Raw genomic sequence first — 26,679 nt, forward strand, 5'->3', positions numbered from 1 at the left:
CAAGGAGCCTGCCACACCCCTGGGAAAGGTTGGTGAATCACCTGCTCTGCCTCTGGAACTCTGGAGAAACACAAAAAGGGACACACCCAAAGCTGCTTCACACACAACTGCTCCTGGCTACTGTGTTCCACAGGAAGCGCTCTCTGCTGACATCTCTGTCCATGTCAGGCACTGTCCAGATTAGAAGAAAATCCCCATTGAATACCTCTCCAGCTCTGGAGTTCCTGACACGGACAGTGGTGTCAGCAGAGAGCACTGTTGTCAGACTGGAAAAAAATTCACAAATTTCTCTGTCGTATATCTGTAGTTTAGGCAGCTGATAAGTACTGGAAGGGTTGATATTTTTAAATAGAAGTAATTTGCAAATCTGTTTAATTTTCTGGAGCCAGTTGATTTGAAATTTTTTTTTCCCCACCAGAGTTCCCCTGTAGAGACACTTCATCTGCTGGAATCAAGGAGATGAGACTAGGGACTTGGGATGAACAAGGTGCAGAGAGATCATAAATTAAACACTTTTTATCACTGAATTTCCCAGACACAACCCCAATGGGGCTAATTCTCCAACAATCAAATGGAGGTACTCTAAATGGACCTATCAGAAATCCCTTGTCCAATTCAGCTTGCACTAAGGAATCTACCGTGCTGGGATCATTCTGAGCAGAAATCAAGTTACTGCACTCAAATGTCTGATCTGGCAATGTGACCAGGCCTGTATTTTTTGGGACAGGCTATTTTCTGGTGCGCTCTGAAACAATTCACACAAACATGGAGTAGGCGACACTGATTATAGTGACATGTAGTAGTTAAAATTATTGCATATTTGTGATTTACCTAAATATTTGATTGGTCTACCTAGCTTGTCTAACGACCTTGAACCTTACTGGAACTGGTAGTGGAAGATGGGAATTGTCTGGATGAACCAGCCTCACAGGGAGTGTTGACACTATTACACCAGTCTGCCATATGGGATATCGACTGGCAGAGGGAACAAGTTGGTGCTTGTAGCAATATTCCTGGCTTCTAACGATTCCAGTCTAGTCTGGATGTCAGAGATGAATGCAGTCAAATTGTTTAGCATGGAATGCAGTTGCGTAAGTGAGGTCTGTATAGTCGGATTAGATATGGCATCTTGACTAGTACCAGCGGTTTCAGACATCAGTAGTCTATAGAGCTCAGCCTTCCTGTCAGTAGCCGGGAATGGTATGCCTTTCCTTGTGAGTTCAGAGGTCAATTTAGGGATTGTCCAATTTCGAAGGGATGGCATGCACCCATGGTCGGACAATGTGGTATTTTCAGCTAAGGGGGCAGATTCTTCAATGTCTGATGCATGAGACATAATGAAGGCTGCGAAAAAGGATAAGACAATGGTAAGAAGGCTGCTACTATGAGAGTAAAAGGATAGAATCTCACCATGGAAGGAAGTGCACAATTAAATCTAAGTGGAACCCCAGCTGAGAATATAACACTAAAGACAATCCAAGTGAACTTGGCTATTGTAAGTCTGACACCGACAGCCTGTCCGAGATGTGATGTATCATGCACAGAGCCCTTGTGAAGACCTGCAACTGAAACAGTACCATCGCAACAAATTTGTACCACGCCTACTTACCAGAAGTGCCAGATGGGCCAAAACTAAAAGAACCAGACAATACTGATAACTTTCAATGTAGTATGGAGGTGAACGCGAAGACCAAGCTGGCCCTGAACTGAAATAAGCACGAGGACGTACTGATGAGAAATTAGAAGATGCACGAAAGAAAAACACCGAAACAACCTGTGGCTTAATCTGCAACATAAGATGATATACATGAGAGCCATATATGCATAAAATAGGGTAATTCGAAGAGTCCCATAGACGAGAAGGGGAGCAAGATGTCAGTGCTAACCCCCAACATGCTTACCCTGAGATGTGTAGCAACGCTGATAAACTTTGAAATATCGGGATGTATTGATAGCCTCTGCTACAGGAATGATATAGAATGCTGAGGTAAACCACAACAATTAACCTGCAACATACATGAATAAAATACATGACCAATTGACAAATAGTTGGATTCTGTTGTCGTGACAGGAACCCTGAGTGATAACCCTAACCTGCAACTTCTTACCCTAAATGCTTTATACAGCTGCTCACTTGATCATGTACGTGCCATAAAGACGTCTGGAAACTTTGAGGTAAGAACAGTAACTAACCTGAAAGCATAAGGTAATACATAAGCCACTTTAGAGTCCCAAATAAAGTGCTGTAACCAAAATGCTCACCCCAAAAGGTCACAGTTTAGTATCTTCAGAGTGATACTGTATAAGATAAGCAGGAGTGATAATTTCCAAAGAGTAACCGAACAACGCTAGGGTACCCACTGCAACTGGGCTGTAAAATAATAGCGTGCATAAGACCGTGATTGAACAAAACCATTTGCCTACTCCCCTGCATGAATGCTTACCTGCCGTAGTAGCTGGAAATTACTGAACAAGCCCAAGTATATAGGTGACCAGATAGAACACATGCAAACGGTAAAAGATAGATGCAGACTAGCATCAATGGTGCATCAGGAATAATGAATATAATAGACCCACATGAAAGTAATGAAGCAATTAAGTCAACCAGGACTTCTAAGAATCATTTGAACAGGGCCACCTGGCCCAAGTGGGGTGTAACGGCTAAAATAGCATAAACAAAATGTAGATTTATGTGCTGCTAAAGCATATGTCATGATTAGGACTGTATGGCTACCTATCAGTTATAGTGCAACAACCCCAATCATGAACCCTCAAATACTAAGAAATCATGGACTGGAACTAACCTGAGACCATGGTATTAACCGTACCATGCCTCTTGAATACAGACACGGCCTGGTTCAGCATCTGAATATGTTGACTTAACCCACAACATGAAATGCTGGTGTCACTCCATGATGTAATAAGGCTGGCGTTGCCCCATAACATCATAATAAAGCTGGCGCTACCCCACAACACAATAACAATGCTGGTAGCACCCCATAACAAAAAGAGCGGAGGTTACTTTATGAACATAAGTGCTGGAGTTGCGCCATAACGTAAAATGCAGGTGTTACCCCATAACGTAAAATGTTGATTTTACCCCAGAAGAGATAAAATGCTGGGGTTACCCCATAAGAGATAAAATGCTGGTGTAACCCCATAAGAGATAAAATGTTGGTGTTACCCCATAAGAGATAAAATGCTTGTGTTACCCCATAAGAGATAAAATGCTTTTGTTACCACATGACATTAACATGCTGGAGTTTCCCCCCTGTATATAACATGCTGCCGTAGTTCCCCCTGAACATAACATGCTGGCATAAAACCCCCTAAACATAATATGATGGCGTAGTTCCCTAAACAAGTGAAACATCGTTGGTGTGGAGCTGCGTATGCTCCCAGCACCTGCCTGGCTGTACACAGGAGAACGGAATTTCCAGCAGCCGGGGACCGGTGTGGGCAGTCTCCTACTCACTCATGAGACTGCCCTGCTGGCCGGAATCAGGGGGCTGCTGCGGAGACCACATACTTACTACAGACGATATGCAGGGAGAGAGCAGCCTGGAGCACCACGCGAATGCCGACGCCACATGAGACCAACAGGGCGGAAGCCAGCTGAACCTTCCGCTGATGTCAGAGTGGGAGGGCGGGTGCCTGCGTTATATGCAAGCACATGCCCCTCCCACAAACGCAGGCTAATGTAATTAGCCTTAACACATATGACACAAAGCAATATTTGCTGAGGAGATGTGCATTCTAGCGTACTTATTACAAAACAAGAGTGATTTATATTTATTGTGAGTTGTTTGCTGGGGCCTATAGTTCTACTAATAAGTCAATGGAGCCGTGAGTGGTGTGTCAGTCCCAAGTAACATAGCCCTAGGTGCACACAGCTTTATCAATGGAGGGGCTGCACATGTTAGCATAATAGCGGGAACATTTGGGTTAGGTCCCAGTGTACTGTGTCCTGGTGAAGTTGGTCGAGTTGTTGGTGTTGTGGAAAGCATGCAGATAAGGCTACTTTCACACTGCCATTTGTCTCCAGCAGTGTGAAGACTGTTATTTTAGGATCACAAATAACGGTTTCTCCTGCTACTCACCACTTAAAAAAATAACGGTTTCTCCTGCTACTCACCACTTAAAAATAACTGGTCCATCGGGACCCCTTCAGGTAACGGGCCCGTTTTCAGACAAAAATAATAATAACAAATAGAGCCTGACGTACCCGTTAGTGACGGGTCTCGATGGCAGTGTGAAAGGAGCCTAACCAGACACAGGAAAAGGAAGAGAATGTGCAACACAATTTTACTTGTAAAACTTCTGCAGCAACAGTTTGTTTCACAACTCCTAGGCTGTAAATGCTGCAAGGGTTTTTAACTGTGCGCAGAGGAGAGGTGTTTGCTGCTATGTGTTAGTGACGGCATAAATGTGACTTGGACATTGACTTTCTTGTTTAGGAGTTCTGGAATCAGTGGTTGGGTCTATCCCAGGATGTGACTTTGGTTCCTGTGTAGAGTATAGCCTGACTTGTTCTTTGAGTTTGGATATTTGTAACTATAACTAGTAGGGTCTTTCTAGTGCAATCCGAATATTTTAATAACTGAAGCAGAGTGTTTTCAGGGGCATAGCTGAGGTAACTTGTAGACTTTAGCACATGATACCTTATTAATAAAGGGTATTCTCCTTAGACACATTCCAGATGGGTATCCTTAACTTACAATTGGACTACTTTACCAGAACAGGACCTAGAGGCAAGCAGTATTGTTCCTTGGCCACGTTGTTTTCTTGGGCCAATCTTTCCTTTGTTATAAATTTCTCAAAAAAATCCAATAAAAATTATTTAAACCAGTTTTTGTGTGCTATTAGACCCTGGATACTTCTCCTGAAAGCTCTCTTTTTTGTGGCCACCCTGATAGTATTGAATAGGCTAGGTGACATAGACTTGGCCTATCTCTCTCTGTGGTTCTCCTTGTGTTCCACTAAAGACAGGTAATCAGGTTTTTTTTTTTTTTTTTTTTAGACCTCTGTAACTTGTGCAAGAGTCATTCTACAGAAGAGGGGAGGCTGAGCTCCTATCGTATTCTCTATCTACTGGTGTTACTTTTTACTGTAATGATGTACATATTACTTTCTAGCAGCCACCTCCTTATCATCACAGACAGAACAGGAAGTCCCAGCTTTGGTTTGGGCTTCGTGGTCAGAATTTAAACTGCAGCATTTAATAACTATCTTATAAAAGAGATAGTATAATGGAAAATTAAGAAAAAAATCCCCAACAAAAAAATACAAATGTTTAACATAAAAATATGATCATAACAATAGGTTATTTTTAGAGATCCCTTTCCATTTAAATTCTCTACAGCAGCACCACATAGGAGTTAACAGAGCCTACTGAGGTAAATGGGTGGTCCCAGGAGAGCATGGTGGGTCTCCAGGGTGAGGGGCAGTCTTTGCAGCCATTCTGACTCCTAAAAGATGAATAACCTGAACAAAAAATGGCTTCCGAGCCTGCAGTGTATATTGTCAGTTTTTCAACACATAGTAGTGATGGTATCTTGTATATCACCTTGTTCATCCACTTTTACATTCCAAGCACATACTGTGCTGTGTTACTTTGGCAGTGCAAAGAAGCAAATCCATCCTCTGATCATGTCAAACACCTAATGATAATCTTAATTAATCCACACAGCTTTCTGCATGACTTGTATTAAGTCCACATTTGGTAGAAGATAGGGAAGTTTAACCGCACTCCTAATAATGAAGAAATTGATGAAGATTTCTGCCTCACTAGATGCCATGGGAGAGATTTGAGGACCTGCTGATTTGATTGCTCATTGCTGCAAATATTATGCATTGGACAATCTACATATTCAGTCAAAACATGCTATGTGTGGATGAAATTACTTCCGCTCCATACTCTTCAATATATCCTTGGAACATAAGCAGAGCTTTGGCAAACAACTGCTATTCGGCTTCGGTGTTCTCTCTGCAGGTTTCAGTCAAAATATATCAGTGATGAAGTATCAACTTGTTCAAGATACCTAATATTTTTAAATTTTTTTATAATCTCTGCTTGCTTTCAATAAATGAAGCCTTACCTTCCCTACTCTTGATTAGCTGGAGTTTGTTGCATTCTGTATGTCCTATTAGTCTTAAAGGGGTACTCTCCTTCCCCGGCATTCAGAACATTTTGACGTGATGTCACAGCCACGCCCCATCGTGATGTCACAGTCACGCCCACTCAGTGCAAGTCTATGGGAGAGGGAGTGGCGGCTGCCACATCCTCTCCCGTTGACTTGCATTCAGGGGGTGTGGTGTGATGTCATGAGGGGTGTGGCTGTGGCGTCACGACAAAATGTTCCAAATGCTGGGGTAGGAAAGTACCCCTTTAAGTTCAGGACAAAAACGGTGAGCTACACAACAAAGCAGGACAGGTACTCCACTGCCCCAGCGTTCGGAACATTTTGTCGTGACATCACAGCCACGCCCCTCGTGAGCTACACAACAAAGCAGGACAACATGTGTTCCTAAAGCTGTAAAGTGATTGATGGTTGATGGAGCTCAGTTTGGGACGCACTATTTGGCTAAGCAATATAATTAACACTTTTTTATGCTTGTTTTACTGTTATACAGGGTTCAGGTGACAAATTAAAGGTACATTCATAAATATTTTTACATTTTCACATGGATGAAGATAGATTCCGGGTAAAAACCTTTGATGTATAAGAAGATCTCCGGGAGCCAGCAAACAAAGATGGGACATCTTCAGGTGGCGTTCCTAATACCCCAAACAGCCATATCTTGAATCCAGGGTGAGACTCAAGATTCAAGATATAGTAGACATGGCTGCCTCGGGCATTAAAAGTGCCACCTCAAGATGTCCCATCTTTGTTTGCTGGCTCCCGGCGATCTTCTGATTCATCGGAGGCTTCACTGTAAGTCTACCTTCATCCATTGTATTACCAGCAAGCTTATCCAAGCAGTGGCTGGCTGATTCTTTGACACACAGTATCTGTTGACCCGGTGTTGTGTCCTCAAGTACAATACTGCAAGGTGAGTGGTTGCATCCACTCTTTTCACATAAACTTGTGTTATTGGGTCAACAGCACTTAGAGCACCTTTCCACTATTCCCATTTGTTTTCTTGTACTTAGAGCTTCCTTTTTCACATGTACAGGATGCAGGATTTGTGGTTGTCTGACCTCGAGCCAGTGGCTTGTTTCCTAGATCTTGTGATATCTGTGCTGTTTTATAATGTTTGTATGATTATATTGTAATTGCAGTGTACATGTTATGCCTGTAAGCAGAAGACTTAACTTGCACATACACAGAAACATAGCTAGAATCCTTCCAGAAATAAGATGGAGCTTACAGTGGGCCTGCCTCTCTGCTGAGAGGAAAATTTATTTGAGTCAGATTATTTTAGCTTCTAAAGCAAGAGGAGGTGTAGTGCCTCCTGTGGTGTAGAAAACTGTTGTCAGAGGAGATTGCTAAGGACATCTTGAGGAACCACAGGTCCTGCTAAGGATTCCTTAAACCAGTTTGGGGTTCGTGGACTTCAGGAAAGAATTCTATATGATTGATAAAAATACTAAAATCTTAGTTCCAATGGGAACATGTGGAGTGAAATTGCTCTTGGCCTATGTGTAAGGAGAAATAAGCCTAAGCTTAGACATCAGAGCATGGGCTTGCCCGTCTGAAGGATGCCCAGGAGAATTGGAGGCGAGGCATGGCGCTATTGGACTGAAAGCCAGAGGATATGGTGCAGGAAAGTATGAAGCAGTTTACATGAAAACACAGAATCCATTTGCTAAAAACTTTATACATCTTAACTCAGCATCTTCTGTTCTATTCCATTCCACTCCCAGATAAGAAAGCATAGTGTAACAGAGCCACTATAAGGGACCAGGTATCCCTTTACTACAGTGGACTCAAACTGTGGCCCTCCAGATGTCGCAAAATTTCAACTCCCAGCATGTCTGGACAGCTGTTGGCAGCAGCCAATGGCTGTCCGGGCATGCTGGGAGTTGAAATTATGCAACATTTGGAGGGTCACAGTTTGAGACCACTACTGTACTATGTTACAGATTTAGTTTCAAAGCCCAGAACATTAACATTACACCTACTACTATAAATGTAAAAAAAAAAAAAAAAGTATATATATATATATTTATATATATATATATATATATATATATATATATATATATATATATATCTATCTATCTATCTATATATATATATATATATATATATATATATATACTCACTTGAGAAAGCCAGCGTGAGGCTGGAGAAACGTAGTCTCTCACATCATGGAATAAATTCACCGTTCTTTTGAACTCTACCTGTGGTGTGCTGCTTCTATATTTTTGTATATATATATATATATATATATATATATATATATATACATACAGCAACAGGAGAATACAGCAGCACACTGCTAGCACAAAGATATAGATGAAACATGAGTATATAGATAAAACATGAGTATATAGATAGAACATGAAAAGCTATACAGCTGTAATGCAATAAATGAAGATATGAAACTATGAAATTATGAGGTACTTAGCTTGCAAATTTGGCGCCAAATAGCGTGGACCGTCCCACCACGGTAAGGTGACCTCATTCTGGGATGGACCCTACACTGTGTATATGCCTCTGTGTGAACAGTACAGCAGGCATGCAAGGTCTGAAACATCCAAGGCACCTAATATACACCTAATAGAGGTGGGTGGGGTGCAGGAGCCAACATGGAGGTAGCCACTCCCCCGTTTGTGTAATACAACCAAAGAATAAGTTGGCCAGCACTATTAATTCCAAACTATTGTAAAAACCTGGCTTGCAGGTGCAGGCTGCTGGGCTAAATATACAGCAACAGGAGAATACAGCAGCACACTGCTAGCACAAAGATATAGATAAAACATGAGTATATAAATAAAACATGAGTATATAGATAGACCATGAAAAACTATACAGCTGTAATGCAATATATGTACATATATATATATATATATATATATATATATATATATATATATATATATATATATATATATATATAAATGTGTGTGTATAGCAATATTCAAGATTTATAGATTCCCTCTATAGATTCAAGAAGGATTTTTGGGCTAATTGCTCACAAAAAAAACAGAACTTAAGCTCAGCAAATAGTATTCACTATACAAACCACTGAAATACCATTAAATGTCAAAACTATTTCCTATTTACATTTCCATAAATAATTCTTGATGCACAAACATGTTAATTCACAATCAAAAATGGAATGGATTAAACTCTTATTTAAAGGATCAAAAATAGATTGAAAAGTTACACAACCCAAGTGCCTTTTTATGTAACAAAATGTCACGAGTGCATCATTTGAGGACCCTAACAATATAAGCACAGTGTGAATAAACACGCTCGGCTTACAAGCCGCCCACTTGACATTCTCTCTCAGGCTCTTCTTTGCATTATAATGCTCTAATTTCCTTCCACATTTCCTCACGGTGCTTTGTTGCCGCTGAGTTTTCCTTTTAAAAATTTTAACTGTTGCTGCTGAAATAATCCATGAAGATGTTCAGTTTTTTTTTTTTTTTTTTAATTTGTGAACTTTCATGTGAATTTCAATAAGAATGACCTTTATAAAATGTCTATTGCCTTCAGAATAAAACTATTGCTTATGTACAGGGGATGATACTACGTTGTCAGCTGCACCAATATTCTTGAGGAAGAATTGCAAAAGGTAGAACATAGATGCCTCTTAATGCATGTTAAAGATGTGAAAATCTTTTGTACCCAAAGCAAATCTTTTTTTTTTGTGTGCTTTTTTTTTTTCTTCTGTTTAAAAAATCTTATTCCTTCCAGTACATATTAGCTGCTGAATACTACAGAGGAAATTCTTTTCTTTTTGGAACACGGAGCTCTCTGCTGACATCACGAGCACAGTGCTCTCTGCTGACATCTCTGTCCATTTTAAGAACTGTCCAGAGTAGGAGAAAATCCCCATAGCAAAAATATGCTCCTCTGGACAGTTCCTTAAATGGACAGAGATGTCAGCAGAGAGCACTGTGGTCATGATGTCAGCAGAGAGCACTGTGTTCCAAAGAGAAAATAATTTCCTCTGTAGTATTCAGCAGCTAATAGGTACTGGAAGAATTAAGATTTTTTTAATAGTAGTAATTTACAAATCTGTTTAACTTTCTGGCACCAGTTGATTTAAAAAAAAAAAAAAAAGTTTTCCACAGGAGTACCCTTTTAATGACGCAGGGCAATCCTGTATGCCCTGGTACTGTTACCGGGGTTTGAAGCGTGCTCACGAGCTGAGCACGCTTCAAACCCGATGAGTCCTGACTGCTATCTGCAGCTAGGACCCATGGTTAATGCCGTTAACATTTGACCGCTAAGCGGTCATTAAGACCCTAAATTTCCCACCCAATATAAAACTTAACGTTTAATGAGCCGAGATTAAAATAACCTCACACATATTGATCCATGGTGCATTGATTGGCATGACACTGCATGCTATAGAAGTGAATTGAAAAATTAGACTGTGGCTGCAGTCCACAGTCTATAGTGTGAGACAATTAAAAATCTAACACATTGCCCGCCCGCCCGACGTTTCGCCACAAGCTGTGGCTTTATCAAGGGCTAAGAGGCAAATGGCGTGCAAACAAGCCTCGCAGGGGTTTAAATAACCTCCTGTCTCTAACGTCATTAGAACATGTCACTTCCTGTATTAACATGACATCTCATTGGTTACAATCACATGCAGACTAATGATTGACCGCTTCCTGGCCAATGAATTTTAGACCAGGATGCATCTTGCTATATTCGTTTGATTGACAGCATCCTTGACCAACCAGCTGAGAACAATCAAGCTTCTGAACTCCTCATTGGTGCCGGAAGCTGTACACGTATGTGCGCCATCGGTCCTGCGCTAACTAATAGCTTCCCGAACCTCCGATATGGGCGCATGCGCAGTACGGATGCGCAGAAAAACGTGCGCGAATACTTAGTCATATACAGGCATTGCTGGAAGCTGCGCGACAGACATATGCGCCGGCACTTAGCCGATTTTTGGCATATGATTCACACATGGCTGTTGTGATAGAGCTGTAATACACAATATAACCACTCATGTGAACAACGACTGCGTAGCAAGTGATAGGCTAATTCGAGAACACTAATAAGTTACTATCTGGCAATATAGGACGGCCAACCTAACAACGTAGGTATAAGATCAAAACAAAGAAATATTAATCGATAGAGGGAGGAGCAATTACTCATCTGTTCTGCATAGATGTAGTCATAATTAATTCATATCATCAACGGAAGTTAATCATAAATATGATTAGTAAAGGCTTATAACGGCTCTTCTATATAGTAACAATTGTAATAAGTGATTCCTGTCCTATAAGAAGGCTGCAAAGGTGAAGCCTTCATTCAGTCCATTTGGGCTTTGGGATTTTAATCTCCAAATCCAACGGGCTTCTTCTTGAAGCAGTCTGGTGTTAAGATTGCCACGTCTCGGACCTAGTTTACACTGGGTAATGCCACAGAAACGTAATTCAAAGGGAGCATCATTGTGTACAGTCCTCATATGCCTAGCAATTGGCGTATCTTGATAGGTGTTAATAGTGCTCATATGTTTTGAGATACGCCTACGCAATTGTTGAACTGTCTTTCCTACATAGATTTTAGGACAATTGCAAGTGGCTAGGTACACTACCCCCGTCGTTTGACAGGTGATGAAGTCCCTAATTTGATATTTCCGATTATCAATCGGATTAGAGAATTCTTTTGTACGTGGCATAAATTTGCAAAAATTGCACCGTCCACATGGATGTGATCCTTGAATTGATGATTTCAACCAACTGGATGCAGACTCCTCTGCATAAAAACTCCTAACTATTTGATTTTGAATATTGGGTCCTCTACGATAGGTTATAGAGGGGTGAGTAGAGATCACCTCCCTAAGGTCATTGTCCACCTGTAATATAGGCCAATATTTCCTAAGTATATTCATGATTTTTTGATTGTGTTGATCAAAAGTTCCGATACACCTAATGATCTTTTGGCCACTATTGTCTTTAGCCAATTTGTGATCACGTAATAATTCAGATCTTGGAGTGGCCCTGGCTCTGGCGAAGGCCTTGTGAAGGACTTTCTTAGGGTAACCTCTATTAGTGAAGCGTCTATACAGGAGATCACATTCTTCTTGAAATTTAAGAGGATCAGAGCAATTCCTTTTGGCTCGTAGATATTGACTGATAGGGATACCTTTCTTCAATGGTACGGGATGATAACTCTTCCAATTGAGAAAACTATTGGTTGACGTAGGTTTGCGATATATAGAAGTGTGAATGTGACCAAGTGAATCAATAGTGATAGTGAGGTCAAGAAAATGAAGAAATTTATCATGAATTTCAGAAGTAAAGTGCATATTAATATGATTAGTGTTGAGTGCTTGAACGAAGGATTGAAATAATTGTGTGGTGCTGTCCCAAAAAATCAATATATCATCTATATAACGACCCCAAAATAAAATGTGAGAATTAAATTCTTGAAAAGTGTCAGAGAAAACGTGAGTGTCTTCCCACCACCCTAAGAATAAATTAGAATAATTCGGTGCACAAGGAGTGCCCATAGCAGTGCCCTTCAACTGAAAATAAAAGTGCCTATCAAAAAGGAAAAAATTGTGAGTAAGTAGAAAACGTAATAAGGTCAAAACAAATTTGTTGTGTGCTGTGTACTGAAGACCTTTAGTAGTTAGGAAATGTTGTACAGCATGAAGTCCCTGTTCATGTTGGATGTTTGTATAGAGAGATTCCACATCCAAACTAGCTATAAGAGTACCTGGAGGGAATGTGATCTCCTGTAATTTCTTCACAGTGTCCTTGGTATCCTTAATAAAGGACGGAAGAGAGGAAACAAAAGGGGCCAAGAACTGATCTACATAGTGACTGATATTTTGTGTAATATTGTCACACCCTGAAACAATAGGTCTGCCAGGGATAGGGGAACTCCGTTTGTGCACCTTAGGAAGGGCGTAGAAAGTGGCTATTGTTGGCGATGGATTAAAGAGATATTTAAATTCTTCTTCTGTTATCAATTGGTCTATTCTTGCCTCTTGTAAAATTGTACGTAAATTCTGGTTAAACTCCTGAAGTGGGTTATGGTCAAGTTTACGATAAGTATCTTTATCATTCAACAGTCTCATCACCATAGCCTTATAATAACTTTTATCCATCAGGACGATGTTTCCTCCTTTATCAGAAGGTTTGCAAACAATCTCATTATTATGTTGTATTTCATCAAGTGCTCGGATTTCTTCCGTAGATAAGTTAGATGGAATATGGGGAGTCCTTGACCTTAGGGAACTGATCTCGTGTGTAACCATCTTAACAAAAGTATCGATATTAGAGTATTGTGACAAGGATGGTGTAAAACTTGACTTAGGTTTAAGATTAGAGAAGGGAGCTTCAACTGAGACAATTCCTGTCTCACTTTCTTCTTCTAGCTGTTCTAGCATAGTAACAACTTGCTGATCTTGTTGTCTGTTCACAGCAGGATTGGTAGCAAGGTTTTTGTGAAATTTGTGTAGGGCAAGCTTCCTGCCAAATAGATTTATATCTTTAGTCCAAGTAAAAATATTACAAGGTGGTGTAGGGGTGAATGATAACCCCTTTTGTAATACGGACAGATGGTGTTCATTCAGAACTAGGGATGACAGGTTACAGATTTGCAATTGGTCACTGGTAGCATCAGTTATTGTCTGGGAATTGGATTGTATCCCCATTTGTCGCGATCCCTCAGTTGGACCCCTGGTTCTAAAAAAAGGTGAGGGGGATTCTGTGGTAATCCTCCCATATGGGTAATCGTTGGAATGCCAGGTGCCCGTGGGGCAGCTGTTGTTGCTGTAGGACCAGGTATCACTGGGGTCATATGTACCTCTGCAGGATTGGGTAAGGCAGAGGATAAAAATCCATGTGAGTGCATGGAGGGATGACCACCTCCTTGAGTAGTATGAGGTGGGCATGGTTGTGAATGGCCTTGTGGTCTAGGGGTGTTCTCAGATTTAAAAGTACCAGTATTTTTTCTGTAGGGTTGACGTCTCTTATTGCTCCTAGATCGCGATCTAGGGTGAAACCTCTTAGGACCACTCTGGACGTTAGTACTATCCTCAGTACCTGAGTATTCAGAATCCGAAATATCTGTATACCTATTACCCTGAAAATCTTGTTGTTGTGATTTTAAATAAATCTGTCCTGTTTCAAAATCCCTCTTGTCTCGTACGTATTTCCTGTGTTTCCTTTCTTTAATCTCACTCAAAAAACTATCAAGATGTTTCTTAAGTTTTTGCTCCAAAAGAGGATACTCAGGTTGTGTTTGGAATATTTTAATTTCACTAATTTGTGTTTCCAACTGTATACCAATTTTTGTAAATGCACCCTTCTCAAAATCTAGTAAATATTGTAACATACGTAAGGAGTTTTCAGTTAAAAGTTGTTGCCAACCTTGTATGAATTCAGTTTCGTTTTGATGTGAGTTAGGAGTGATATTGATTCTTAAACCACGATAAACAATTTTTTGCTGGAGATATGTTTCGAGACTGGCAATCTCCCACCAGGAACGATAATACTGTTTATAAGTTTTTTGTAAATCCCTAAAAGCTGAATTTATATCAACTTGATTAAAGGGAAGATTTTGAAGTGAAAAGACATGAGCAGCATCAGCTTTAGAGTGCTCTAAATTAGGTTTGTTGGACAGGAATCCAGCCATAAGTGCATAATAAGCTTGACAGTCCACAAAAAGGAGTGATTAACTCCAATTAATTAATGCAATAGGAGGGACCTATGAGTGGAGGGTAAATCCAATATTATTAACATTTGACCGCTAAGCGGTCATTAAGACCCTAAATTTCCCACCCAATATAAAACTTAACGTTTAATGAGCCGAGATTAAAATAACCTCACACATATTGATCCATGGTGCATTGATTGGCATGACACTGCATGCTATAGAAGTGAATTGAAAAATTAGACTGTGGCTGCAGTCCACAGTCTATAGTGTGAGACAATTAAAAATCTAACACATTGCCCGCCCGCCCGACGTTTCGCCACAAGCTGTGGCTTTATCAAGGGCTAAGAGGCAAATGGCGTGCAAACAAGCCTCGCAGGGGTTTAAATAACCTCCTGTCTCTAACGTCATTAGAACATGTCACTTCCTGTATTAACATGACATCTCATTGGTTACAATCACAAGCAGACTAATGATTGACCGCTTCCTGGCCAATGAATTTTAGACCAGGATGCATCTTGCTATATTCGTTTGATTGACAGCATCCTTGACCAACCAGCTGAGAACAATCAAGCTTCTGAACTCCTCATTGGTGCCGGAAGCTGTACACGTATGTGCGCCATCGGTCCTGCGCTAACTAATAGCTTCCCGAACCTCCGATATGGGCGCATGCGCAGTACGGATGCGCAGAAAAACGTGCGCGAATACTTAGTCATATACAGGCATTGCTGGAAGCTGCGCGACAGACATATGCGCCGGCACTTAGCCGATTTTTGGCATATGATTCACACATGGCTGTTGTGATAGAGCTGTAATACACAATATAACCACTCATGTGAACAACGACTGCGTAGCAAGTGATAGGCTAATTCGAGAACACTAATAAGTTACTATCTGGCAATATAGGACGGCCAACCTAACAACGTAGGTATAAGATCAAAACAAAGAAATATTAATCGATAGAGGGAGGAGCAATTACTCATCTGTTCTGCATAGATGTAGTCATAATTAATTCATATCATCAACGGAAGTTAATCATAAATATGATTAGTAAAGGCTTATAACGGCTCTTCTATATAGTAACAATTGTAATAAGTGATTCCTGTCCTATAAGAAGGCTGCAAAGGTGAAGCCTTCATTCAGTCCATTTGGGCTTTGGGATTTTAATCTCCAAATCCAACGGGCTTCTTCTTGAAGCAGTCTGGTGTTAAGATTGCCACGTCTCGGACCTAGTTTACACTGGGTAATGCCACAGAAACGTAATTCAAAGGGAGCATCATTGTGTACAGTCCTCATATGCCTAGCAATTGGCGTATCTTGATAGGTGTTAATAGTGCTCATATGTTTTGAGATACGCCTACGCAATTGTTGAACTGTCTTTCCTACATAGATTTTAGGACAATTGCAAGTGGCTAGGTACACTACCCCCGTCGTTTGACAGGTGATGAAGTCCCTAATTTGATATTTCCGATTATCAATCGGATTAGAGAATTCTTTTGTACGTGGCATAAATTTGCAAAAATTGCACCGTCCACATGGATGTGATCCTTGAATTGATGATTTCAACCAACTGGATGCAGACTCCTCTGCATAAAAACTCCTAACTATTTGATTTTGAATATTGGGTCCTCTACGATAGGTTATAGAGGGGTGAGTAGAGATCACCTCCCTAAGGTCATTGTCCACCTGTAATATAGGCCAATATTTCCTAAGTATATTCATGATTTTTTGATTGTGTTGATCAAAAGTTCCGATACACCTAATGATCTTTTGGCCACTATTGTCTTTAGCCAATTTGTGATCACGTAATAATTCAGATCTTGGAGTGGCCCTGGCTCTGGCGAAGGCCTTGTGAAGGACTTTCTTAGGGTAACCTCTATTAGTGAAGCGTCTATACAGGAGATCACATTCTTCTTGAAATTTAAGAGGATCAGAGCAATTCCTTTTGGCTCGTAGATATTGACTGATAGGGATACCTTTCTTCAATGGTACGGGATGATAACTCAAGTGAATCAAGTGAATCAATAGTGATAGTGAGGTCAAGAAAATGAAGAAATTTATCATGAATTTCAGAAGTAAAGTGCATATTAATATGATTAGTGTTGAGTGCTTGAACGAAGGATTGAAATAATTGTGTGGTGCTGTCCCAAAAAATCAATATATCATCTATATAACGACCCCAAAATAAAATGTGAGAATTAAATTCTTGAAAAGTGTCAGAGAAAACGTGAGTGTCTTCCCACCACCCTAAGAATAAATTAGAATAATTCGGTGCACAAGGAGTGCCCATAGCAGTGCCCTTCAACTGAAAATAAAAGTGCCTATTAAAAAGGAAAAAATTGTGAGTAAGTAGAAAACGTAATAAGGTCAAAACAAATTTGTTGTGTGCTGTGTACTGAAGACCTTTAGTAGTTAGGAAATGTTGTACAGCATGAAGTCCCTGTTCATGTTGGATGTTTGTATAGAGAGATTCCACATCCAAACTAGCTATAAGAGTACCTGGAGGGAATGTGATCTCCTGTAATTTCTTCACAGTGTCCTTGGTATCCTTAATAAAGGACGGAAGAGAGGAAACAAAAGGGGCCAAGAACTGATCTACATAGTGACTGATATTTTGTGTAATATTGTCACACCCTGAAACAATAGGTCTGCCAGGGATAGGGGAACTCCGTTTGTGCACCTTAGGAAGGGCGTAGAAAGTGGCTATTGTTGGCGATGGATTAAAGAGATATTTAAATTCTTCTTCTGTTATCAATTGGTCTATTCTTGCCTCTTGTAAAATTGTACGTAAATTCTGGTTAAACTCCTGAAGTGGGTTATGGTCAAGTTTACGATAAGTATCTTTATCATTCAACAGTCTCATCACCATAGCCTTATAATAACTTTTATCCATCAGGACGATGTTTCCTCCTTTATCAGAAGGTTTGCAAACAATCTCATTATTATGTTGTATTTCATCAAGTGCTCGGATTTCTTCCGTAGATAAGTTAGATGGAATATGGGGAGTCCTTGACCTTAGGGAACTGATCTCGTGTGTAACCATCTTAACAAAAGTATCGATATTAGAGTATTGTGACAAGGATGGTGTAAAACTTGACTTAGGTTTAAGATTAGAGAAGGGAGCTTCAACTGAGACAATTCCTGTCTCACTTTCTTCTTCTAGCTGTTCTAGCATAGTAACAACTTGCTGATCTTGTTGTCTGTTCACAGCAGGATTGGTAGCAAGGTTTTTGTGAAATTTGTGTAGGGCAAGCTTCCTGCCAAATAGATTTATATCTTTAGTCCAAGTAAAAATATTACAAGGTGGTGTAGGGGTGAATGATAACCCCTTTTGTAATACGGACAGATGGTGTTCATTCAGAACTAGGGATGACAGGTTACAGATTTGCAATTGGTCACTGGTAGCATCAGTTATTGTCTGGGAATTGGATTGTATCCCCATTTGTCGCGATCCCTCAGTTGGACCCCTGGTTCTAAAAAAAGGTGAGGGGGATTCTGTGGTAATCCTCCCATATGGGTAATCGTTGGAATGCCAGGTGCCCGTGGGGCAGCTGTTGTTGCTGTAGGACCAGGTATCACTGGGGTCATATGTACCTCTGCAGGATTGGGTAAGGCAGAGGATAAAAATCCATGTGAGTGCATGGAGGGATGACCACCTCCTTGAGTAGTATGAGGTGGGCATGGTTGTGAATGGCCTTGTGGTCTAGGGGTGTTCTCAGATTTAAAAGTACCAGTATTTTTTCTGTAGGGTTGACGTCTCTTATTGCTCCTAGATCGCGATCTAGGGTGAAACCTCTTAGGACCACTCTGGACGTTAGTACTATCCTCAGTACCTGAGTATTCAGAATCCGAAATATCTGTATACCTATTACCCTGAAAATCTTGTTGTTGTGATTTTAAATAAATCTGTCCTGTTTCAAAATCCCTCTTGTCTCGTACGTATTTCCTGTGTTTCCTTTCTTTAATCTCACTCAAAAAACTATCAAGATGTTTCTTAAGTTTTTGCTCCAAAAGAGGATACTCAGGTTGTGTTTGGAATATTTTAATTTCACTAATTTGTGTTTCCAACTGTATACCAATTTTTGTAAATGCACCCTTCTCAAAATCTAGTAAATATTGTAACATACGTAAGGAGTTTTCAGTTAAAAGTTGTTGCCAACCTTGTATGAATTCAGTTTCGTTTTGATGTGAGTTAGGAGTGATATTGATTCTTAAACCACGATAAACAATTTTTTGCTGGAGATATGTTTCGAGACTGGCAATCTCCCACCAGGAACGATAATACTGTTTATAAGTTTTTTGTAAATCCCTAAAAGCTGAATTTATATCAACTTGATTAAAGGGAAGATTTTGAAGTGAAAAGACATGAGCAGCATCAGCTTTAGAGTGCTCTAAATTAGGTTTGTTGGACAGGAATCCAGCCATAAGTGCATAATAAGCTTGACAGTCCACAAAAAGGAGTGATTAACTCCAATTAATTAATGCAATAGGAGGGACCTATGAGTGGAGGGTAAATCCAATATTATTAACATTTGACCGCTAAGCGGTCATTAAGACCCTAAATTTCCCACCCAATATAAAACTTAACGTTTAATGAGCCGAGATTAAAATAACCTCACACATATTGATCCATGGTGCATTGATTGGCATGACACTGCATGCTATAGAAGTGAATTGAAAAATTAGACTGTGGCTGCAGTCCACAGTCTATAGTGTGAGACAATTAAAAATCTAACACATTGCCCGCCCGCCCGACGTTTCGCCACAAGCTGTGGCTTTATCAAGGGCTAAGAGGCAAATGGCGTGCAAACAAGCCTCGCAGGGGTTTAAATAACCTCCTGTCTCTAACGTCATTAGAACATGTCACTTCCTGTATTAACATGACATCTCATTGGTTACAATCACATGCAGACTAATGATTGACCGCTTCCTGGCCAATGAATTTTAGACCAGGATGCATCTTGCTATATTCGTTTGATTGACAGCATCCTTGACCAACCAGCTGAGAACAATCAAGCTTCTGAACTCCTCATTGGTGCCGGAAGCTGTACACGTATGTGCGCCATCGGTCCTGCGCTAACTAATAGCTTCCCGAACCTCCGATATGGGCGCATGCGCAGTACGGATGCGCAGAAAAACGTGCGCGAATACTTAGTCATATACAGGCATTGCTGGAAGCTGCGCGACAGACATATGCGCCGGCACTTAGCCGATTTTTGGCATATGATTCACACATGGCTGTTGTGATAGAGCTGTAATACACAATATAACCACTCATGTGAACAACGACTGCGTAGCAAGTGATAGGCTAATTCGAGAACACTAATAAGTTACTATCTGGCAATATAGGACGGCCAACCTAACAACGTAGGTATAAGATCAAAACAAAGAAATATTAATCGATAGAGGGAGGAGCAATTACTCATCTGTTCTGCATAGATGTAGTCATAATTAATTCATATCATCAACGGAAGTTAATCATAAATATGATTAGTAAAGGCTTATAACGGCTCTTCTATATAGTAACAATTGTAATAAGTGATTCCTGTCCTATAAGAAGGCTGCAAAGGTGAAGCCTTCATTCAGTCCATTTGGGCTTTGGGATTTTAATCTCCAAATCCAACGGGCTTCTTCTTGAAGCAGTCTGGTGTTAAGATTGCCACGTCTCGGACCTAGTTTACACTGGGTAATGCCACAGAAACGTAATTCAAAGGGAGCATCATTGTGTACAGTCCTCATATGCCTAGCAATTGGCGTATCTTGATAGGTGTTAATAGTGCTCATATGTTTTGAGATACGCCTACGCAATTGTTGAACTGTCTTTCCTACATAGATTTTAGGACAATTGCAAGTGGCTAGGTACACTACCCCCGTCGTTTGACAGGTGATGAAGTCCCTAATTTGATATTTCCGATTATCAATCGGATTAGAGAATTCTTTTGTACGTGGCATAAATTTGCAAAAATTGCACCGTCCACATGGATGTGATCCTTGAATTGATGATTTCAACCAACTGGATGCAGACTCCTCTGCATAAAAACTCCTAACTATTTGATTTTGAATATTGGGTCCTCTACGATAGGTTATAGAGGGGTGAGTAGAGATCACCTCCCTAAGGTCATTGTCCACCTGTAATATAGGCCAATATTTCCTAAGTATATTCATGATTTTTTGATTGTGTTGATCAAAAGTTCCGATACACCTAATGATCTTTTGGCCACTATTGTCTTTAGCCAATTTGTGATCACGTAATAATTCAGATCTTGGAGTGGCCCTGGCTCTGGCGAAGGCCTTGTGAAGGACTTTCTTAGGGTAACCTCTATTAGTGAAGCGTCTATACAGGAGATCACATTCTTCTTGAAATTTAAGAGGATCAGAGCAATTCCTTTTGGCTCGTAGATATTGACTGATAGGGATACCTTTCTTCAATGGTACGGGATGATAACTCAAGTGAATCAAGTGAATCAATAGTGATAGTGAGGTCAAGAAAATGAAGAAATTTATCATGAATTTCAGAAGTAAAGTGCATATTAATATGATTAGTGTTGAGTGCTTGAACGAAGGATTGAAATAATTGTGTGGTGCTGTCCCAAAAAATCAATATATCATCTATATAACGACCCCAAAATAAAATGTGAGAATTAAATTCTTGAAAAGTGTCAGAGAAAACGTGAGTGTCTTCCCACCACCCTAAGAATAAATTAGAATAATTCGGTGCACAAGGAGTGCCCATAGCAGTGCCCTTCAACTGAAAATAAAAGTGCCTATCAAAAAGGAAAAAATTGTGAGTAAGTAGAAAACGTAATAAGGTCAAAACAAATTTGTTGTGTGCTGTGTACTGAAGACCTTTAGTAGTTAGGAAATGTTGTACAGCATGAAGTCCCTGTTCATGTTGGATGTTTGTATAGAGAGATTCCACATCCAAACTAGCTATAAGAGTACCTGGAGGGAATGTGATCTCCTGTAATTTCTTCACAGTGTCCTTGGTATCCTTAATAAAGGACGGAAGAGAGGAAACAAAAGGGGCCAAGAACTGATCTACATAGTGACTGATATTTTGTGTAATATTGTCACACCCTGAAACAATAGGTCTGCCAGGGATAGGGGAACTCCGTTTGTGCACCTTAGGAAGGGCGTAGAAAGTGGCTATTGTTGGCGATGGATTAAAGAGATATTTAAATTCTTCTTCTGTTATCAATTGGTCTATTCTTGCCTCTTGTAAAATTGTACGTAAATTCTGGTTAAACTCCTGAAGTGGGTTATGGTCAAGTTTACGATAAGTATCTTTATCATTCAACAGTCTCATCACCATAGCCTTATAATAACTTTTATCCATCAGGACGATGTTTCCTCCTTTATCAGAAGGTTTGCAAACAATCTCATTATTATGTTGTATTTCATCAAGTGCTCGGATTTCTTCCGTAGATAAGTTAGATGGAATATGGGGAGTCCTTGACCTTAGGGAACTGATCTCGTGTGTAACCATCTTAACAAAAGTATCGATATTAGAGTATTGTGACAAGGATGGTGTAAAACTTGACTTAGGTTTAAGATTAGAGAAGGGAGCTTCAACTGAGACAATTCCTGTCTCACTTTCTTCTTCTAGCTGTTCTAGCATAGTAACAACTTGCTGATCTTGTTGTCTGTTCACAGCAGGATTGGTAGCAAGGTTTTTGTGAAATTTGTGTAGGGCAAGCTTCCTGCCAAATAGATTTATATCTTTAGTCCAAGTAAAAATATTACAAGGTGGTGTAGGGGTGAATGATAACCCCTTTTGTAATACGGACAGATGGTGTTCATTCAGAACTAGGGATGACAGGTTACAGATTTGCAATTGGTCACTGGTAGCATCAGTTATTGTCTGGGAATTGGATTGTATCCCCATTTGTCGCGATCCCTCAGTTGGACCCCTGGTTCTAAAAAAAGGTGAGGGGGATTCTGTGGTAATCCTCCCATATGGGTAATCGTTGGAATGCCAGGTGCCCGTGGGGCAGCTGTTGTTGCTGTAGGACCAGGTATCACTGGGGTCATATGTACCTCTGCAGGATTGGGTAAGGCAGAGGATAAAAATCCATGTGAGTGCATGGAGGGATGACCACCTCCTTGAGTAGTATGAGGTGGGCATGGTTGTGAATGGCCTTGTGGTCTAGGGGTGTTCTCAGATTTAAAAGTACCAGTATTTTTTCTGTAGGGTTGACGTCTCTTATTGCTCCTAGATCGCGATCTAGGGTGAAACCTCTTAGGACCACTCTGGACGTTAGTACTATCCTCAGTACCTGAGTATTCAGAATCCGAAATATCTGTATACCTATTACCCTGAAAATCTTGTTGTTGTGATTTTAAATAAATCTGTCCTGTTTCAAAATCCCTCTTGTCTCGTACGTATTTCCTGTGTTTCCTTTCTTTAATCTCACTCAAAAAACTATCAAGATGTTTCTTAAGTTTTTGCTCCAAAAGAGGATACTCAGGTTGTGTTTGGAATATTTTAATTTCACTAATTTGTGTTTCCAACTGTATACCAATTTTTGTAAATGCACCCTTCTCAAAATCTAGTAAATATTGTAACATACGTAAGGAGTTTTCAGTTAAAAGTTGTTGCCAACCTTGTATGAATTCAGTTTCGTTTTGATGTGAGTTAGGAGTGATATTGATTCTTAAACCACGATAAACAATTTTTTGCTGGAGATATGTTTCGAGACTGGCAATCTCCCACCAGGAACGATAATACTGTTTATAAGTTTTTTGTAAATCCCTAAAAGCTGAATTTATATCAACTTGATTAAAGGGAAGATTTTGAAGTGAAAAGACATGAGCAGCATCAGCTTTAGAGTGCTCTAAATTAGGTTTGTTGGACAGGAATCCAGCCATAAGTGCATAATAAGCTTGACAGTCCACAAAAAGGAGTGATTAACTCCAATTAATTAATGCAATAGGAGGGACCTATGAGTGGAGGGTAAATCCAATATTATTAACATTTGACCGCTAAGCGGTCATTAAGACCCTAAATTTCCCACCCAATATAAAACTTAACGTTTAATGAGCCGAGATTAAAATAACCTCACACATATTGATCCATGGTGCATTGATTGGCATGACACTGCATGCTATAGAAGTGAATTGAAAAATTAGACTGTGGCTGCAGTCCACAGTCTATAGTGTGAGACAATTAAAAATCTAACACATTGCCCGCCCGCCCGACGTTTCGCCACAAGCTGTGGCTTTATCAAGGGCTAAGAGGCAAATGGCGTGCAAACAAGCCTCGCAGGGGTTTAAATAACCTCCTGTCTCTAACGTCATTAGAACATGTCACTTCCTGTATTAACATGACATCTCATTGGTTACAATCACATGCAGACTAATGATTGACCGCTTCCTGGCCAATGAATTTTAGACCAGGATGCATCTTGCTATATTCGTTTGATTGACAGCATCCTTGACCAACCAGCTGAGAACAATCAAGCTTCTGAACTCCTCATTGGTGCCGGAAGCTGTACACGTATGTGCGCCATCGGTCCTGCGCTAACTAATAGCTTCCCGAACCTCCGATATGGGCGCATGCGCAGTACGGATGCGCAGAAAAACGTGCGCGAATACTTAGTCATATACAGGCATTGCTGGAAGCTGCGCGACAGACATATGCGCCGGCACTTAGCCGATTTTTGGCATATGATTCACACATGGCTGTTGTGATAGAGCTGTAATACACAATATAACCACTCATGTGAACAACGACTGCGTAGCAAGTGATAGGCTAATTCGAGAACACTAATAAGTTACTATCTGGCAATATAGGACGGCCAACCTAACAACGTAGGTATAAGATCAAAACAAAGAAATATTAATCGATAGAGGGAGGAGCAATTACTCATCTGTTCTGCATAGATGTAGTCATAATTAATTCATATCATCAACGGAAGTTAATCATAAATATGATTAGTAAAGGCTTATAACGGCTCTTCTATATAGTAACAATTGTAATAAGTGATTCCTGTCCTATAAGAAGGCTGCAAAGGTGAAGCCTTCATTCAGTCCATTTGGGCTTTGGGATTTTAATCTCCAAATCCAACGGGCTTCTTCTTGAAGCAGTCTGGTGTTAAGATTGCCACGTCTCGGACCTAGTTTACACTGGGTAATGCCACAGAAACGTAATTCAAAGGGAGCATCATTGTGTACAGTCCTCATATGCCTAGCAATTGGCGTATCTTGATAGGTGTTAATAGTGCTCATATGTTTTGAGATACGCCTACGCAATTGTTGAACTGTCTTTCCTACATAGATTTTAGGACAATTGCAAGTGGCTAGGTACACTACCCCCGTCGTTTGACAGGTGATGAAGTCCCTAATTTGATATTTCCGATTATCAATCGGATTAGAGAATTCTTTTGTACGTGGCATAAATTTGCAAAAATTGCACCGTCCACATGGATGTGATCCTTGAATTGATGATTTCAACCAACTGGATGCAGACTCCTCTGCATAAAAACTCCTAACTATTTGATTTTGAATATTGGGTCCTCTACGATAGGTTATAGAGGGGTGAGTAGAGATCACCTCCCTAAGGTCATTGTCCACCTGTAATATAGGCCAATATTTCCTAAGTATATTCATGATTTTTTGATTGTGTTGATCAAAAGTTCCGATACACCTAATGATCTTTTGGCCACTATTGTCTTTAGCCAATTTGTGATCACGTAATAATTCAGATCTTGGAGTGGCCCTGGCTCTGGCGAAGGCCTTGTGAAGGACTTTCTTAGGGTAACCTCTATTAGTGAAGCGTCTATACAGGAGATCACATTCTTCTTGAAATTTAAGAGGATCAGAGCAATTCCTTTTGGCTCGTAGATATTGACTGATAGGGATACCTTTCTTCAATGGTACGGGATGATAACTCAAGTGAATCAAGTGAATCAATAGTGATAGTGAGGTCAAGAAAATGAAGAAATTTATCATGAATTTCAGAAGTAAAGTGCATATTAATATGATTAGTGTTGAGTGCTTGAACGAAGGATTGAAATAATTGTGTGGTGCTGTCCCAAAAAATCAATATATCATCTATATAACGACCCCAAAATAAAATGTGAGAATTAAATTCTTGAAAAGTGTCAGAGAAAACGTGAGTGTCTTCCCACCACCCTAAGAATAAATTAGAATAATTCGGTGCACAAGGAGTGCCCATAGCAGTGCCCTTCAACTGAAAATAAAAGTGCCTATCAAAAAGGAAAAAATTGTGAGTAAGTAGAAAACGTAATAAGGTCAAAACAAATTTGTTGTGTGCTGTGTACTGAAGACCTTTAGTAGTTAGGAAATGTTGTACAGCATGAAGTCCCTGTTCATGTTGGATGTTTGTATAGAGAGATTCCACATCCAAACTAGCTATAAGAGTACCTGGAGGGAATGTGATCTCCTGTAATTTCTTCACAGTGTCCTTGGTATCCTTAATAAAGGACGGAAGAGAGGAAACAAAAGGGGCCAAGAACTGATCTACATAGTGACTGATATTTTGTGTAATATTGTCACACCCTGAAACAATAGGTCTGCCAGGGATAGGGGAACTCCGTTTGTGCACCTTAGGAAGGGCGTAGAAAGTGGCTATTGTTGGCGATGGATTAAAGAGATATTTAAATTCTTCTTCTGTTATCAATTGGTCTATTCTTGCCTCTTGTAAAATTGTACGTAAATTCTGGTTAAACTCCTGAAGTGGGTTATGGTCAAGTTTACGATAAGTATCTTTATCATTCAACAGTCTCATCACCATAGCCTTATAATAACTTTTATCCATCAGGACGATGTTTCCTCCTTTATCAGAAGGTTTGCAAACAATCTCATTATTATGTTGTATTTCATCAAGTGCTCGGATTTCTTCCGTAGATAAGTT

The sequence above is a fragment of the Hyla sarda genome, chromosome 6 (genome assembly GCF_029499605.1).
Source record: "Hyla sarda isolate aHylSar1 chromosome 6, aHylSar1.hap1, whole genome shotgun sequence".
NCBI classification, from domain to species: domain Eukaryota; kingdom Metazoa; phylum Chordata; class Amphibia; order Anura; family Hylidae; genus Hyla; species Hyla sarda.